This window comes from Egretta garzetta, unplaced genomic scaffold (assembly GCF_000687185.1).
Source record: "Egretta garzetta isolate BGI_Z169 unplaced genomic scaffold, ASM68718v1 scaffold178, whole genome shotgun sequence".
In the NCBI taxonomy this organism is placed as follows: domain Eukaryota; kingdom Metazoa; phylum Chordata; class Aves; order Pelecaniformes; family Ardeidae; genus Egretta; species Egretta garzetta.
Genome location: NW_009260506.1, coordinates 1717576 through 1732537, shown reverse-complemented (window position 1 = coordinate 1732537; position 14962 = coordinate 1717576).

The window sequence follows — 14962 nt, the reverse complement described above, 5'->3', positions numbered from 1 at the left end:
ACCCCAGCCGACATCCCTGTGTGCAAGCCAAAAACACTCCCAAAACCCCAAAGCCCAAGTTCTTCCATTACTTGAATTCTCACTTGTGTCCCATAGAAGTTGGTTATTTAAATTACATTCACAGCCTTAATGCCTTGATGATTCCTTTTCAGAGCATTTTCTTCCCACTTGTTTATTTTTAATTTAAACTAATGAGATATTCCTGCATTCCTTCCTCCATGTCAGAGAGCAGGACAGATTTGTTAGAACTCCAGCAAGTTCTGGAAATGAGCTTATAAAATCTTGGGATGTTTCAGATAAGCACACGCCTGCCAGAGTAAGAACCAGGTTCTGCGCCGAGAGAAAGAGCAGCCCCTGGGTTTTTTTCTGTTTTTTGTTCAGCTGTTCGAAGTCTATAATGAGGGACTGTCTCTTCATCAAATGTGTCTAATGGGATCTTTGATCTCCATTAGGAACTGGAGCTCAGTGAGGAGAGAATCAGCATCAGTAACGCATTTCATCTGAACTTCCCCGCTCTGATACAAAAATGGTGATTCATTCCCCAACTAGGCCATTTTTTTCAATGAGCTTGCCATTCATGGGAATTAGGTCTAGTCCATGATGCTGTAGCTCACATAATTATTAATAAACTGAATGTCTGCATCTAAAATAAAATCAAATCACATCTTCTTTTCTAAGAATGGCTGGGCAGAGCAAAGCTGACTTTGTTCGAGCTAAGGGATAATAAGAACAGCCAAGCGTTTAATGTGGGCTCGTTCAGGCAGAGTATGAGGGGACATGGGACATGGGAGGTGCCAGTAGTGTCACAGCTTCTCTGCTTGCACCCTTGTTGGAGCTGAACTGCACTGCGTTGAACTGAGCTGGACCTGCATTTTGTAGCATCCTCTGGGGTCGAGGCATCTTCTTGGAGCTACACAATTGTTTACTATGAACATGGAAAGAGGGGAGATGGCTGGAGAACTGGAGGAGGACAGAGAATGATGCCTGTAAATCTCCCCTCTTTTTCTTACAGTGATCCAACTTCAGCAGCCTTGTGATGGAGCCTCTCTCTTTTTTATGGGAGATTAGCACCGCATCATTTCTACATAGAAAGCTATCACCAACAGCCATGAGTACCCCCTTCGCACAGGCCCAAGATCTTTTTAGGTGATTCAGGCTCAGGTGAAGTTGAGCAGTTTCAGCTCTACCCCTCAATGGTGATTTCAGCCTTCCTAAAGGTGCTGTGGATGTCGGAGCCTGGACCACTGCCAGCGGTGCAGCTGGAGAGTTCACCCACCCTGGCATTTAACAGGCTCTAAATCCATGCATGCAGCCCTGCTCTTCCTGGAAATGGGCATGGATTGGGTTGGTGACAGCAGAATTTATTGCAGTGTGAACTCCATGGGGCAGAACAGAGAAAGAACCTCAGAAAAGAAACCTCTGGCTGAATATCTTGATCTGCCTCTTCCTATTATTTCTTTGTGGTGTGTATACTGCTGAGGCAAGCAATTCATGAGAAAAACAAGGGGAAAAAAGAGTATCTCCATCATTTCACAACTGTTGGTGGAAGTTTCAGGTAGTAAACAAAATCCTGCCCTAGTGCAGACATTATTTAAATAAAGTCACTGCTGAAGTTTTGACTGATTACTGGTTCAGAGCCTAGAAGCTTCATTATCAGGTGTGGATGACTATGTGGCACTGAGCACTAGGGAAACCATCCCTCTGGAGCTGTAAATGGGGCAAATATGATAAAAGACAGCAAGCATGGAATTCCTTGGTGCCATTTTTTACAAAGTCATGTTTCAGAGTAGAAATGTATTTCCTGTGATCTTTATGGTTTTGAAGAGCTACACTGCTTGCATGATAGCTTGGCCAGTAAATGCAATGAGAAAAGCAATTCGAGTATTTAATGCTCGGCAAACTATCACCAGGTGCATGTTTTCACAGCCCATTGCAATCAGAAGTAGAAGAGTGGCGTTTTTTTCACCTAGGGGTAAAAATAAGTAAATCTGACACAAACCATAGGGTAAGAGAAGGAGCTCACTGTTTCTTTAAGGAAAGAAAGAGGTAGCACATAAAAATCAACAGTCACTCGCAAACATGGTATTGAAGCAAATACTTACTGCTTTGCTCCATCAGGGTGCAGTCCTTTGTACACTTCCCACTGCATCATTATTTCTGATAAATTATTGAGACAGGGAAGATATTTTACCCTTCCAACCAGCTCAGGTGAATCATTAAGTGCATCAAACCCTCTACTACTTTATCGAACCTGAAAACATTTTTCAAAATGAGAGAGGCACGTCTGCTTTTAACACAGGTTTTATCCTTTCTGCATTCTTCCCAAAGCCCTCTCAGGACCTGAGGAATTTTCTCCATTGTTCATGGGGCTTTGCATTGGGTTTTTTCTTAAGACAATGTTGAATTATTGAGAAAACAGTAAAATATTTATTATCTGATCAATAATACATCGGATGCTCTGCTACTTATTTTTATTATTGACAGAAGCAACTTGGCCACCTGAGATGAGAATACGCTAAGATGAGGCGGATGTTGCTGTAATCAAGGCAACAGGGAATTGGATATGAGGTGGCCACGGGCTGGGCTACGGACATCCTTCCGCACTGGTGAATATTCAATCTCTCTGGAAAGAAATGCTTCATCTCCTGCGGAGGAAAGTGTTGCAACACTCGTGCATGCACATCCTAGCATCAGACTATATGGTACAGCTAAAGCAGCCTCATCAGGCAGGAAGAGGCTGTCAAGGAGTGACATTCCTGATCCACATCTTTCTGAGAGCGCTGTTTTGAGATGGAGATGTCCCAGCCAGCTCAGAGAATTCAATCTCGCAGGTGGCACAGCTCAGTGCACAGCCCCTTCGCTGAACAAAACTGCGCTTGCACTTTGACAACTGCCTCTGTGCAAGTACAGGGGCTTGTGCAGGGATATGCAGTATATGATGTGTATGTCTGTGCACTGGATCCAGATTCGGTTTACAGCTGGTTTTAAACACAAATGAAAAGAGAGCAATAAAGAAAAAATAGAAAAGGAGATAAGGCAAATTAAGGAAATCTTTGGAAAATTTGAAACGCACAGACACAGAGACTAAGAGCAGTGACATGCATCCCAGGATGATGAAGGAAGTACCAGATGGAGTCGCTTACTTGCCTTGACTTATTTCTGAGAAACTATAACTTCCCAGAAGACAAGAGAAATGCAAATACTGTCCTACTCATCAGAAAAACAAGAAAGAAGGACACAGTCAGTTACTGTACACTGAATTCCTAAATCTGAAACAAATATTAGGAGATAAATATTTCTTTGAGGGTGGGTTTGTACAGAAAAAAAATAATAATCTTGCAGACGAATTCAATATCTTATTAAAATAGAATTACAGTTACTAGCTGAAGGGAATGTGGTGGGTGTAGTCTATTTGAATTTTAGAAAAGCATCTGATGCAATCTCTCATAAAATTTTAATCTCAAAATAAATTAAAACTGGCTTTGATATAAGCACAGCTACATGAATCCATAACTGGTTAAAGAATCATAAAAGTAAGAATGAAAAGTGGTATTTACGTTGCACGGGAGGAAGTAGTCTTTCCTAATGCAGCTCCAATATGAATAATTGGCCTTATTTATTACCTCCCTAGCAAGAGAGAACAGGAAGCGTCATGGCACGTTGCCAGACTGAACAGGAAGGCATGTAATGGACACAGACATTGGGAAAGAAGTAATATAGTGTTTTTCTGCCCATGGTGGACAGTTATAGCAGTCACATAAGGGGCTTTCAATTCATGCCTTGGGCAGGCAGAGACTAGTGTTGTGGTCAGCTCTCCTATTTTAAAGGAAGGAACCTGCATTAGGAGATCCTGGGGGACTGGTGCCCTGTTGTGGCTTGGGGCTGGGCTGCCTTTCAGCTATCTGCTTTTGGGGGAAAGCTAAACTATTCTCCCCTTTTGGTGAGTCCAAACCAGATGGGACTAGAGCTGTCAGTAACCTGCCTCATAAAGAAGATGTACGGACCGAGGTGTGAAAAGTTGTTGGTGAGTTATTTTATAATGCAGTGCCGCGATTCTGGGATTTGGGACTTGTTTTAAAACTCCTTGCTCTAATTAATCCATATGCACAACAGAGGGATCCCTTGCTAGTTTGCCTGGGAAGGAAAAAAAAACTTCAGAAAGTTCTGGGGAGAGCAAAAATTGAGCTGGAGGGTCTAGATGAGACAGAAGTAGGTATCGTCTCTGCACAGTGGTAATTGACTTTGAAGACACTATTCATCTGAATTACTCAGTTCACAAGGGTTGCCATCCTTTCTATCTCCACAGAGGAATTCAATAAATTCAAGAGTAAAAATGGGCAAAGAACTGATTTTTCTGTCTGTTGCACAACCTGAATAAAGAAATGTAAAAGGAAATAATTTCACAAGCAATTTATAAAATTCATTTAGTGAAATTAAAGTAAAAAATCTTTCTCATGAAATGAAAGACTTTCATTATTTGTGTTTTAATTATTTTAAAAGAAAATAGATGTCTTGTTGTTATATAACTTAAAAATGCTTTGTTCAAAGACATCAAGAAAAAATACCCTTATTTATATTTTTTTTTTCCTAAGGATTTCTTTTTCCGAAACAATTTCTCAAACGAAAATATATTAAGAAAATGTTTTCTGCAACTAGTACGTTCATCATTCTGATGGGAAATGTTCAGAGGAAAGTCTTCTCTAACTCCAGCTGATTCTGGAGGCTCCCAGGTCCTTGCTTTACTTTGCACAATGTGATGCACATGGATGGGCACTGCCTTCTCGTGGCTATTTCTCATGTAAAGCCCCAACTCCCCAGTGCAGAGGAAGGGGCAGCATCACAGAGGCAGAACCTTGCTTCTGGGGGAGATGCTGCTGGTGGATAAGTTTCACAGCTTGGCCATAGCTGTGGATGTCTCCTTCAAGATCATAGGGATGTTCACAGAGGTCCTCTCTCTCCCCCCACATCCTCTTAAGCCTTCTATGCTGAGGCTCCCATTGCAACTTGGACAAAAGCCGAGCTCATTAGCACCCACAGGACGCAGGTTTGTTAGCTCATGTTCAGCTTGATGGAAAGAAGGGCTCTGGTTTCCTGCGAGCAAGCCCCTGTCTGGTGTGACACTGCAGCCACATGTCTGGTGCTCCATCTTCCTGCACCATAAAGCACTGCTTGTCACATCTGGAGCTCCCTGCTCCAGCAGCCTTTACTGCATTCTTCATTTTGATGCCTTGTTCCAGGTTTTAAATAGCTGCGAGTCCCCTATTGCTCATTAGCAGGCTCAGAGAAATGGCTTTTATAGACCCATGTATTAAACAAATAAAAGACGTCAAGGAAACTTAAAAACACATCCAGCTGCTCACAAATTTACTGTGTGAGCATTAAACTCTCATTAAATATACTTTTATAAAGGGTAGCTTTATTTTTTGAATCTGAATACCTGTAACAGCGGGAAGTGGGGTTATCGAAATATACTGGCTAAATGAGAACATTTACCAGCATAAAGTTTATTGGCCACATCTCAGTCACAATGCAGAGCACGCCGGGTGTTTTGTGGGCTGTCAGGCAGGAAGGCACTCTAGGCCTCGCTAACAGGGAGTTTATGAAGCAAATAAACATTTTCTTGCTGTCTGGCTTCCTTGTTTCCCCCCACCCTCTTTTTGTCTCCTAGGAAGGGATGCTAAAAATTTCAGGACACAAAAAATGTCACTATTTTATCAAGAAGGTGTCTTTGTACATAGTGAAATAACCTTGTCTCAAATCCCACATTTTGAATGCTGAAGTAGGTGGAATAGTGATTCAAGAACACCCCACCGCACACAGGGGCACAGCCCTGGAGTGGGGGCATTGCCGCTGCAGTAGGAGCTGCTGGACCACCAGCAGCTCCCACCAGCCCTGCACAGAAATCCCTTGAAACCAGATGTTTCTGCCTCTTGTCCTTGTTTCAGCCAAGGCCAAATGTGCTCCACAAGAAGGTTTGCAGAAGGGCTGGCTGCCACCTGGCTCCAACAGCCTGCTGTGCTGGCAGAGGTCTTTATGGTCTTCACACACAACAAGACACAGCAGTGACACTCATGTTCGTATCCCTCCTTCCCCTCTTACTACCGAGGTAGAAAGGCAGAAAAAGGCATCTGCCCGCTGTGGCATATTTATTCATCAGACGCTATATTGATATGGACAAATGTGAGCAAATGGAATTGATTTATTCTATATTTGAATTTTTATCTGCAAGAATAATCCATTTATTAGTGAATAATCCAGGCTATTAAATACTAAAATCCCTTCTTTGACTATGAAAGTCACTGAGCCATGGAGTACAGGTGGGTGGGAGAGGACTCTGGGCAAGCCCTGGGATGTGCTGGTCTTCTTCGTCCCTCCAACTGGGAGAGATGTGGTGAGAGCGGGGACAGACTTGCACTCTGACCTGATGTGGCTATACTAATTTTCTGATAATAATATTTTTTTCTAATATGACTCATACATATTCCATTTCCTGTTGCAGAAGTAGAAAGTGATTTGATAGCAGAAGAAAGGGTTTATGTCTTTGGGGCCCAATTTTCTGAATATTGCGCAAAAATATACATGCAATTGTTGGCAATAATCTAGATTTTGTATGCAAATTGGGTCGCTGTGTGTGTAATTGCCCTTTCAATGCATAATTGCCCATGGGCAGGTTTTGCAGAAGATCATATCAACTGCATGTGCAGATAAGTCCCACATTTCTATTCACTTCAGGAAATGTGTACAAGCAGGAATTTAAAACCAGACACCCAAGAGGGATGAGGACTTCTTAGTGGTCTGGAAACAATGAACATTCAGGCTGCAATCATCAGGCAGGATTTTGTGAAGATTACGAACCTGAGAAATTAAGAAAATATTTGTGATGCATGTTCAGGATATCCTGTAGCAGAGACAGGCACCTGGTGGGGACAGCACGAGCCTGCCACAACCTCAGATGGGATTGCTGTGCTTGGACAGCATGGCTGATATTAACCCTTCCCCTTCCCTCTTCTGCCCAGCGCAAGCCAAGTGGTGTGCAGAAGACAAGGAAAAGTCAAATACTCCCTCTTGGGTTCTCATTCTTGTGCGAATACTCAGACTGAGAGGGGCCGAGAACTCCTGTGTTCAGGCCTGTGGGATGTTGCAGCACCCTGCCCTTTCTGGGATGGGTCTGAATTTCAGACTACCCTGTGCAGAGCCCTTTATTAATGAACACCCCTTAACCACTTTGCAGGGAGGATGACACTGGACAAGTGCATCCCATTTCTCAGCTCTCTCACAAGTCTGCTTCTCCATTCACGGCAGAGGCCAGAGCCTGCAGAGAATTAAGCACATGCTTAAATTTAAGCATGTTTGTTTTGTTTTAATTAATACAAATGCTCATTGCTTAAGAGCTTTGCTGAAATGGATCCAAAGTGCCAGAATGACAAGGACGGGAGAGGCATTTTGATATCTCAGTTACAGAAAACCTGCTCCAGTGCCTTTAAGGAATTCCCACAAAACTTTTGTGAGCCTTTACCAAAACTTCAAGCCATTTTCCACAATCTACCTAACTTTTAAAGGCACTTTTGCTGAAGATTTACTGATAGAAACCTTCTACTGAGTGCATTTGATCGCTCCATATTTCAGAAACAATGTGGGAATAGAAAAATGTCTCTCTTTAGGCTCCATTATCTTAGACTCCTATTGTCGGCATAGAGTTGTAAAGAACCAATACTATCCTTAAAACACTGAATAGCTTAACTGCTCAAAACATAAAATGAAAGCACTAAACATATCAGTTTTGTGTAAAAAACGTGCACCTTTTCACTTGTAATAAACAAATAGATATATAACAGCAACCAAAATAAAACAGGTAAATGCTTTGGCTCCTCTCCTCAGGGTGCTGGGCTCTCACTGCCTGCTGTAGGAAAATACATCACTCGCATTGACTTTAGCCTCTGTACTGAGAATGAGAGCCACCATCTATTGACAGTCTCTGGTGGCAGAGTGGGTCATTCCAAGGGGGAGCAGTGCAGAAAATATTGGCCCTGAAATTAGGGTCCCCTCGCCAAGTGAGTGTGTCCAGCTGAGCTGCCGGGGAGCACAGCCTGCTCTCCAATTTTCTGTTGCAGTCACGATCATCCTGTTGACGATTAAACTCTTCTGGGCAAACCGTGTCTGTTTGTGATAAAATTGATAAGATAAATGATTTTTCAAGACAAAGGAAATGCAAGATATCTCATCTATCTGGACTGAAGACATCATTTGATATCGTGCCACATGGGAAATTATCAGCTCAGCTGAAAGCGCTGAGAATTTATACAGGAACTGTAAAGTGGGTACAGCGCTGGCTAAAGGGAAGCCAATGACAGGAAACACTGAAAGGGGAATTATCACTCTGAAGTGAGGTTACCGGTAAACATCCCCGAGGATCAGGGGCGAGACTGAACATATTTCATTTCTGTATTGACCTTGGAAGGGAACGTATGATCGTGCCAATGACACTTACGGCTCATGCGATGGTAGGAGCATCATCAATGCAAACCAGGATGGGGCTATTAACTGAGGACTGACCTTGAAAACTGAAGTAATAGAAAAGGGATAAAATACAATAATATATAATGTATGGACAAGTACTTAAGGAGCAGTAGCGAGAATTTCAGCTATTTGTTAATGACTGAGGATGAGAAAGACCCGAGTGTACTTGGACGTCACAGGTTAACTATTAAGTGCCAATTATATGGTATCAAGAAAAAAAATTATCACATACACCCAAGTAGGATTTCCAGTTAAGGCTGGAAGTCTAGGGAAGCACTAATTTAATTTTGCAAAGGTTGGTCTGACCTCATCAGAATAGTGCGCACAGTTCTCTTCCCTCAAGTGTGAGAGTGAAGAATTCAAACAGTAAATGGCCCAGTGCGGGGATTTAGGACAGGCAGAGGAATGCAAGGACTATTCATCTGAGAGAGGAAAAACGCACCCAGTTTAGTTAGGTAAAGACTGGGAGTGGAACATATCGGGAGGCAAACACTCAAGGGAGAAAATCACTACTGAAAAGAAATAACATTGATGGGCATGAGGACAAATGGTTTAAATAAGCCAGGAGTTAATTTAGGCTTGAAATTAGAGCAAAGTCTATATAGCAAGATGCAGGGATAAAACCTTTTAACAGCCCTGTTAGGTGAAATGTGAATGATGTATTACAAAGCTCATTTAATGGAGCTGCAAGAGGCCAACAGGACCTGGGTGTCAGAACCACGGAACATGTTCCTACGTGATGTTTTTGGGAAGGACAGGGCACCCTGAGCCCTGGAATATGCATGTAACAGTGGTCCAGGGGCAATGTAAAGAAAATTTTTGTCTTCAGGGAAGTTTGAAGAACATGTGCAACTCATAAAACGTACATCTTTGAAGGGAAGCAAGGGAATTCATGGCTGAAGAAAACTACTGTTTGGCATTATCATTTTACACCTGGTTTTAAACAGTTAAGCCATCCAGTGAAAGAGGCAAAAATCAGACCATGAGAGTTACCTGCCTGATTGCAGGCTGTGTGCAGCAAGCAGCCCTAATGGGCAGCCTGAGCACACCCGTGAGCCGAGCGCTCCTCAAAGGATTCAGAGGATACTTACAGAAAATGCACGCTTTTGCCAAATCTGGGCTCAGGTCATGAATGATTCATGAACAGAAAACAAGGCTACATTCATCAGATAATTTATATGTAAACCACTAGTTCCACCAGCTACAGAAATAAGCCCAGATCCCCATAGGTCAGAGCCATAATGAGCCTCTAGCAGTGGGAAGAATGCCCTTATATTTATGCCCTGTGATATTTTCCCATTAGTCTGTCACCAGCCCCTCGGTCGCTGGCGCAGGGGATGGTTATGCTGTTTATCAGCATGGGCCATCCTGGCTGCCAGCAGCTAATGCACAGTCTTTTCTGGGGTTTGCTCCCCCAGTGCAGCAGCGTCGGGCCAGGCAGGGGGTGTGGACCTCGTTGCGGGAGCTTGGATTGAGCAGGGGTGACAGTGCTTGCTGAAAGCCAAAAGCCAAAATCCTCATCCCTACCTTAATTGGGCTCTGCTGGGCGGATGGGGACTGCGGGCACGCTGGCTGTTTGCTATTGCAGTTTGCTGGGACAGAAAGAGGCTTTGAAGGCTTCCCCATCTGCAAACCTGCTCTGTGGCAGAGATCAAGGACTTTGGCATGCAGACACACTGCACGTGGAAAAGCAGAGTATTTTCACAGAGGCTGTGGCTTTCAGCTACAGCCCGCATGCTGGAGGGTGCCGAGGGGTCTGCAGGTAGATAACACTAATTGCTGTGCTCCCGTTAGTCTCCCTAATGTCCATTACTCATTACAAGTGCAGTCCAGGGTCACCGAAAACTGTGCCCGAACTCCACACCACTGCAATGGGCAATTAACCGCACCTAGAGAAAGAGGGGATAAGAGACCTCAGCTCTCCTGTTGGAATTTGCCATTGCCCTCCCTAAGACAACCCCAGTCTTATGGAGCTACGTGCTTCCTCCAAAATTAGTCATCCTTCTCATCCTGCCTGAGGCCCATTTGTTAGAGTCCTGGCTCTTCCTGTTCACTTTCCATATCATGCAAGCATTTGCTGGGTTGACTAGCAAACAAAAAATTTAAAACCACTTTTTTAATAACCTTCACTAGTATTGATCTGACAGTTGAGTTGCAGAATAGTCCTGAACCTGCTGCAGAACGTAATAGACAGCAGAAACATATTTCACCCTCAAGTAAATGGCTTGAAACCTCTGAAATTTAACTGAATGTGTTCACCTGCCTTCGTTTACCTTGTACCAAGCAACTCTATGTATTAGCTTTTTTAAACCTCTTTCTTCATAGGAAAGTAGGCCAGATGGGCAGTTGATCTGACCCAGATGTGTTGCTGTTATTTTTTTATTAGAAATAGGCTGAGTTAATAGAAAATTTATACTAACTTGCAGCTGGAGCTGCTCCAAGGCTGTGCAGCTGCAGAGCAGTAAGACCAGGGGGGAACACGTTCCCTGCGAGGATGGGCTGTGAGAGTCTGGCAGCCCTTCTGCATTGCTTGACCCCCAGGAGGATTTCACAGGAGAGGCAAAAAGTCAGGCAATATCAACGGGCAAACCAGAAAAACCTGTTGCTCAGATCTGCTTGTAGATAACCCATCTTGGATCTAACCAAAAGGGTTTGTAGGCATTAATAAGGGGAATGTGATCTAACACCCTGCTTGCTCCTGACCTCGAGGAAAAGTGTGTGAGATGACCCCACCACGCAAGCTGAGCCACGTTGGGAAGCCAGAACTACCACCCCCAGCATTTTGTCTAGGTTGTCCTGCTAGAATTAGCAAAATCAAAATCAGTTTTGATTCATTTGCTTACCTGTAGGAGTCACTGCTCTGACTCCGGCGTGTGCTCTGCTGTGTGCTGTATGCACCGTGCGGTGCCCACGGAGCAGCACCTTTCATCTCCCACAGCCTCCTCATTTTCTGCAGACATTCATTACCTTTCTATTCCTGTTGTCCTGTTTCTCTTGCATGTGCATACAGACACCTTTGAAACGTCTCAGCTGATTGGTTTCCTAGTATTGCTTTCCAAATTTCTTCCGTTTGCATTTCCCCTTCCGCAGGCCTTTTGTTATTATCAGTTTTCCCTTTATGCTTCTTTCATGGGCTGTTTCCTTCCTCCTCTGTTACTTCTAGATGCTCCCTGCTCTATCCATCCCTCCTACCAAGCCATTTATTTTTAAGCGCACCGCAACAGTTTTTTTCTCACACCACTGCGTTGATTCCAGGCCTCCCCAGCAATTTCTAAAAGGCATCCCACATCCAGCCTACCTTTGCATGTAGTTTATATTGTTAAATGTGTTACATTTTCTCCTCTGAAGTAGCGTTAGGGGGGGACCTTTTAGACAGATCTCTCACATGTTCCTTCCGCTGTCCAGATGTGGGCAGATGTGCTGACCTTCTCTTTAGCAGATACAGCAGACTGTCTCTTTTGGGTAACTTCAGAGAGCATGATTGCTGAGATCTGATAATTCCCTGATTTTGTAGAAATGAATTTTATTTGCTATCAAGAGTTACCTATGGCATTTGTTTTCATAGGCATTTCATATCTGCCCCTATCTGCTACGGATTTTCAGTTTTCGCATCCATATGTTAAGATGGAAATGAAAAAAGCCAAAATGCCCTTTTTAATGCTAAGCTGCAGAGTTTCAATAGCCAAATATTTTTAAGGTGATATAGGCAATGGCCACCTTCTAATTCACAGCATTATTTCCTTTCTGAAATCTCTGTGACACAGGAGATTGTTGCTGCCAACATATGCAAAGAAGTTTGTTGGTTGTCATCCCTACCTTCCAAAGCTGTTCTTGAGTTTGAAACTACCACAGTGATTGCTGAGCTTGTTTTCAATGTGAATATTATCAGTATTTTCCCCACAGTTCTGCATAGCCTTCTGGTCCTCACTTCAATGTTGGTTAAGCTGTCATTTACAAGAGTGATGCTGTCATTACAATATTCAATTTTTTTTTTTTTTTTAGTATAGCTATCATTGAAAGCACATTGTATATTTCATAAGGAAACTTGTTATTTATTTCTTGCAGTGAAGTTGGTGGCAATGCCAAGCAATAAGTGTGGGAGAACTGACTTTTGACCTCAGCGTTGCTGTAGCATCAGGCAAACAAGCTGCCACTGCATCCACCCTGACCTTGGGGCGGCACCTGACAGAGGGCACATCTTCGTTTGTGTGTATTACACCTCCAGACATCTCAGCTGCACTTGCAATGCACATTCTCGAGTGGTTTTTGCAATCTAGAAGATGCTTCCCTGAGCCTAGAGGCTGGTCTGTTGATTATTGTTTTTTCTTTTTTTTTGTTTCATTACAATCAATGCTTTTGATTGTTCACATGCTAAACATATGGTCTTCTGGGTCAGACTATGATACCCTTCCCATAGGGCTTACCATAACCAACTCTTCTATTTTGCAGAGGAAGACACTGCAGAAGACCTTCCCAGTTCACCAGACACTGTTTCTTTCCTGTTGTGACCACAGAGCCATTTTGCTGTTTCCTTGCAGAGCTTTGCTGGCCCCTGGTTTTGCAGAGCAGTCAGGTGTTTTTCTCTGTGTTTCCATCCCAGCAAAGAGTCACCATTTCAGTAACGCTGATGGACTTCAACTTTGAGAAAACTGCTGTTGAGTTTTCTGTTTCTGAATTTCACTGTTGTTTTTCTTAATGCTGGAATTTTATTTGCCGAAGTCAATAGTTTCATGTAGTTTTGGCCTGTCTGGTGCTTTTAAAAAGTGGCTTGGCCACTTTACCTTTTGCTTTTTGCTGCTAAAAATCTTCCTTTGTTAATGCCTAAGAGAGGTTCCAGCTGCAGTAACCTGGCGGTAAGGACCTTAGTGAGTGGATCAAGTGTTTTCCTGTCACTTCTTTGAGAAGCTACTTCAACTTCATGATCTGTCTCCTTCCTCTTGTCTCGACTCACGTGACATTTTCCATCATTGTTCTTTGTTTTATGGAGAACTTCTCCTGCTGCTTTTATGAGGATATTTTGGAGAAGGTGATGTTGTTGTTTTAACTCTTTCACACATATTCTAGATGACTTTACCTACCCTGATTTTAGGTTTCCTTGCCTGTAAACCAGCAGTAGTTGTTACTGGTTGATAGCATCCTGCAGGAAGATGCGTCGCTTGTAAATCAAAGCCTTGTAGCACCTGATTTATTCTTCAGTTCAAACTGAAAATGATTCTGTGGTTGCATTACAGCCTTTTACTGTCAATTTTGTTAATGAATTAGGATTTTATTTGTTTTTTAGTTTAATCCTAAACCTTTCCATGCAAAATATGATTCCTTCTAGCCTCACTCAGTCTGTACCAGTGGTCATTTCACAATTGCAGCTGTGATAGCAGGGTAAAAGTCACCAGTCTTTCACCATTTTGATTTTCATAATCAAGACTGCAATTTGATTGCTTTTCCTCACAGTGGTTGATTTTTCCCAGCTGAAATCTCCTATTGTTTAGAGGAAGTCATGCCTGAATTTTCGTTAGTCTGGAGACAACTAAAGGCCTCTCCCTTCCTCTCATCCCTGTAGCTCTACGTAGGTGTGTGATGTTAGATAAATTACCATCAGCTAACTGGATACCAGTGTATAAGCAATTCTTCTGACACACAGATTATGGAAGATTATTAGTTGTGTAGACACTGTACTAAAACCTAAATCATGCATATAATGTAAAGATTTCAAACTCAATGCAAACATGTACAGAAGTATTGTTGCTCCCAGCAGGACTCTGCTGCTAGAAGTGTGGCTCCGGAGAACTCACATGCCAGCTGATGTTATATTGCTTTATGGAGCCTAGGCCTCATCATATAATAAACCTGTAGGTTTATTCAGTGCAGCATCCTTGGTATTTGCCTACATACTGGGATCACAGGGTTGCTGCCTCTCCCTGGATATGCCTCAACCAAGGCTATGAGCAGAGCAACCTATGTTCTCTGTGATAATGCCTCCAATGCTTGGGCAGCCCCATAGACCTGAAGAAGGGATGCATCGTTTTTCTCTTCAGCTCTTACAAGAATATCAAGAACAGAACCCATAGCCTGATGACATAAACCAATGAAATTCTCTGAAATCAAATACAACCATTTTATGACTTCACAAATCCTGGGGAAGAGTTACTGCCTAAAATAATCCAGTGGCATCCAGTCAGAAGCAAGTTGCCCAAAGCAAGTCTCATTGCCTCAAATGAGAGGCATACAGATAAACTCTCAGGCATGTAAAGAAACTTCCAAGCTGAAGCAACGTGTTAAAGTAGTTATAAAAAAGGGTGAAAGCTAAAAGATATGTTGGGGTTGGTACTGAAACTTGCTGATTTCTGTTTTGCTGTAAGGATGAAGTTCAACACTCCACTGCTGACAAGGTTGGATTTCCTGCATCCCGTAAATATCCACATGGGAGAACAGCATCACTGTCAGCCTC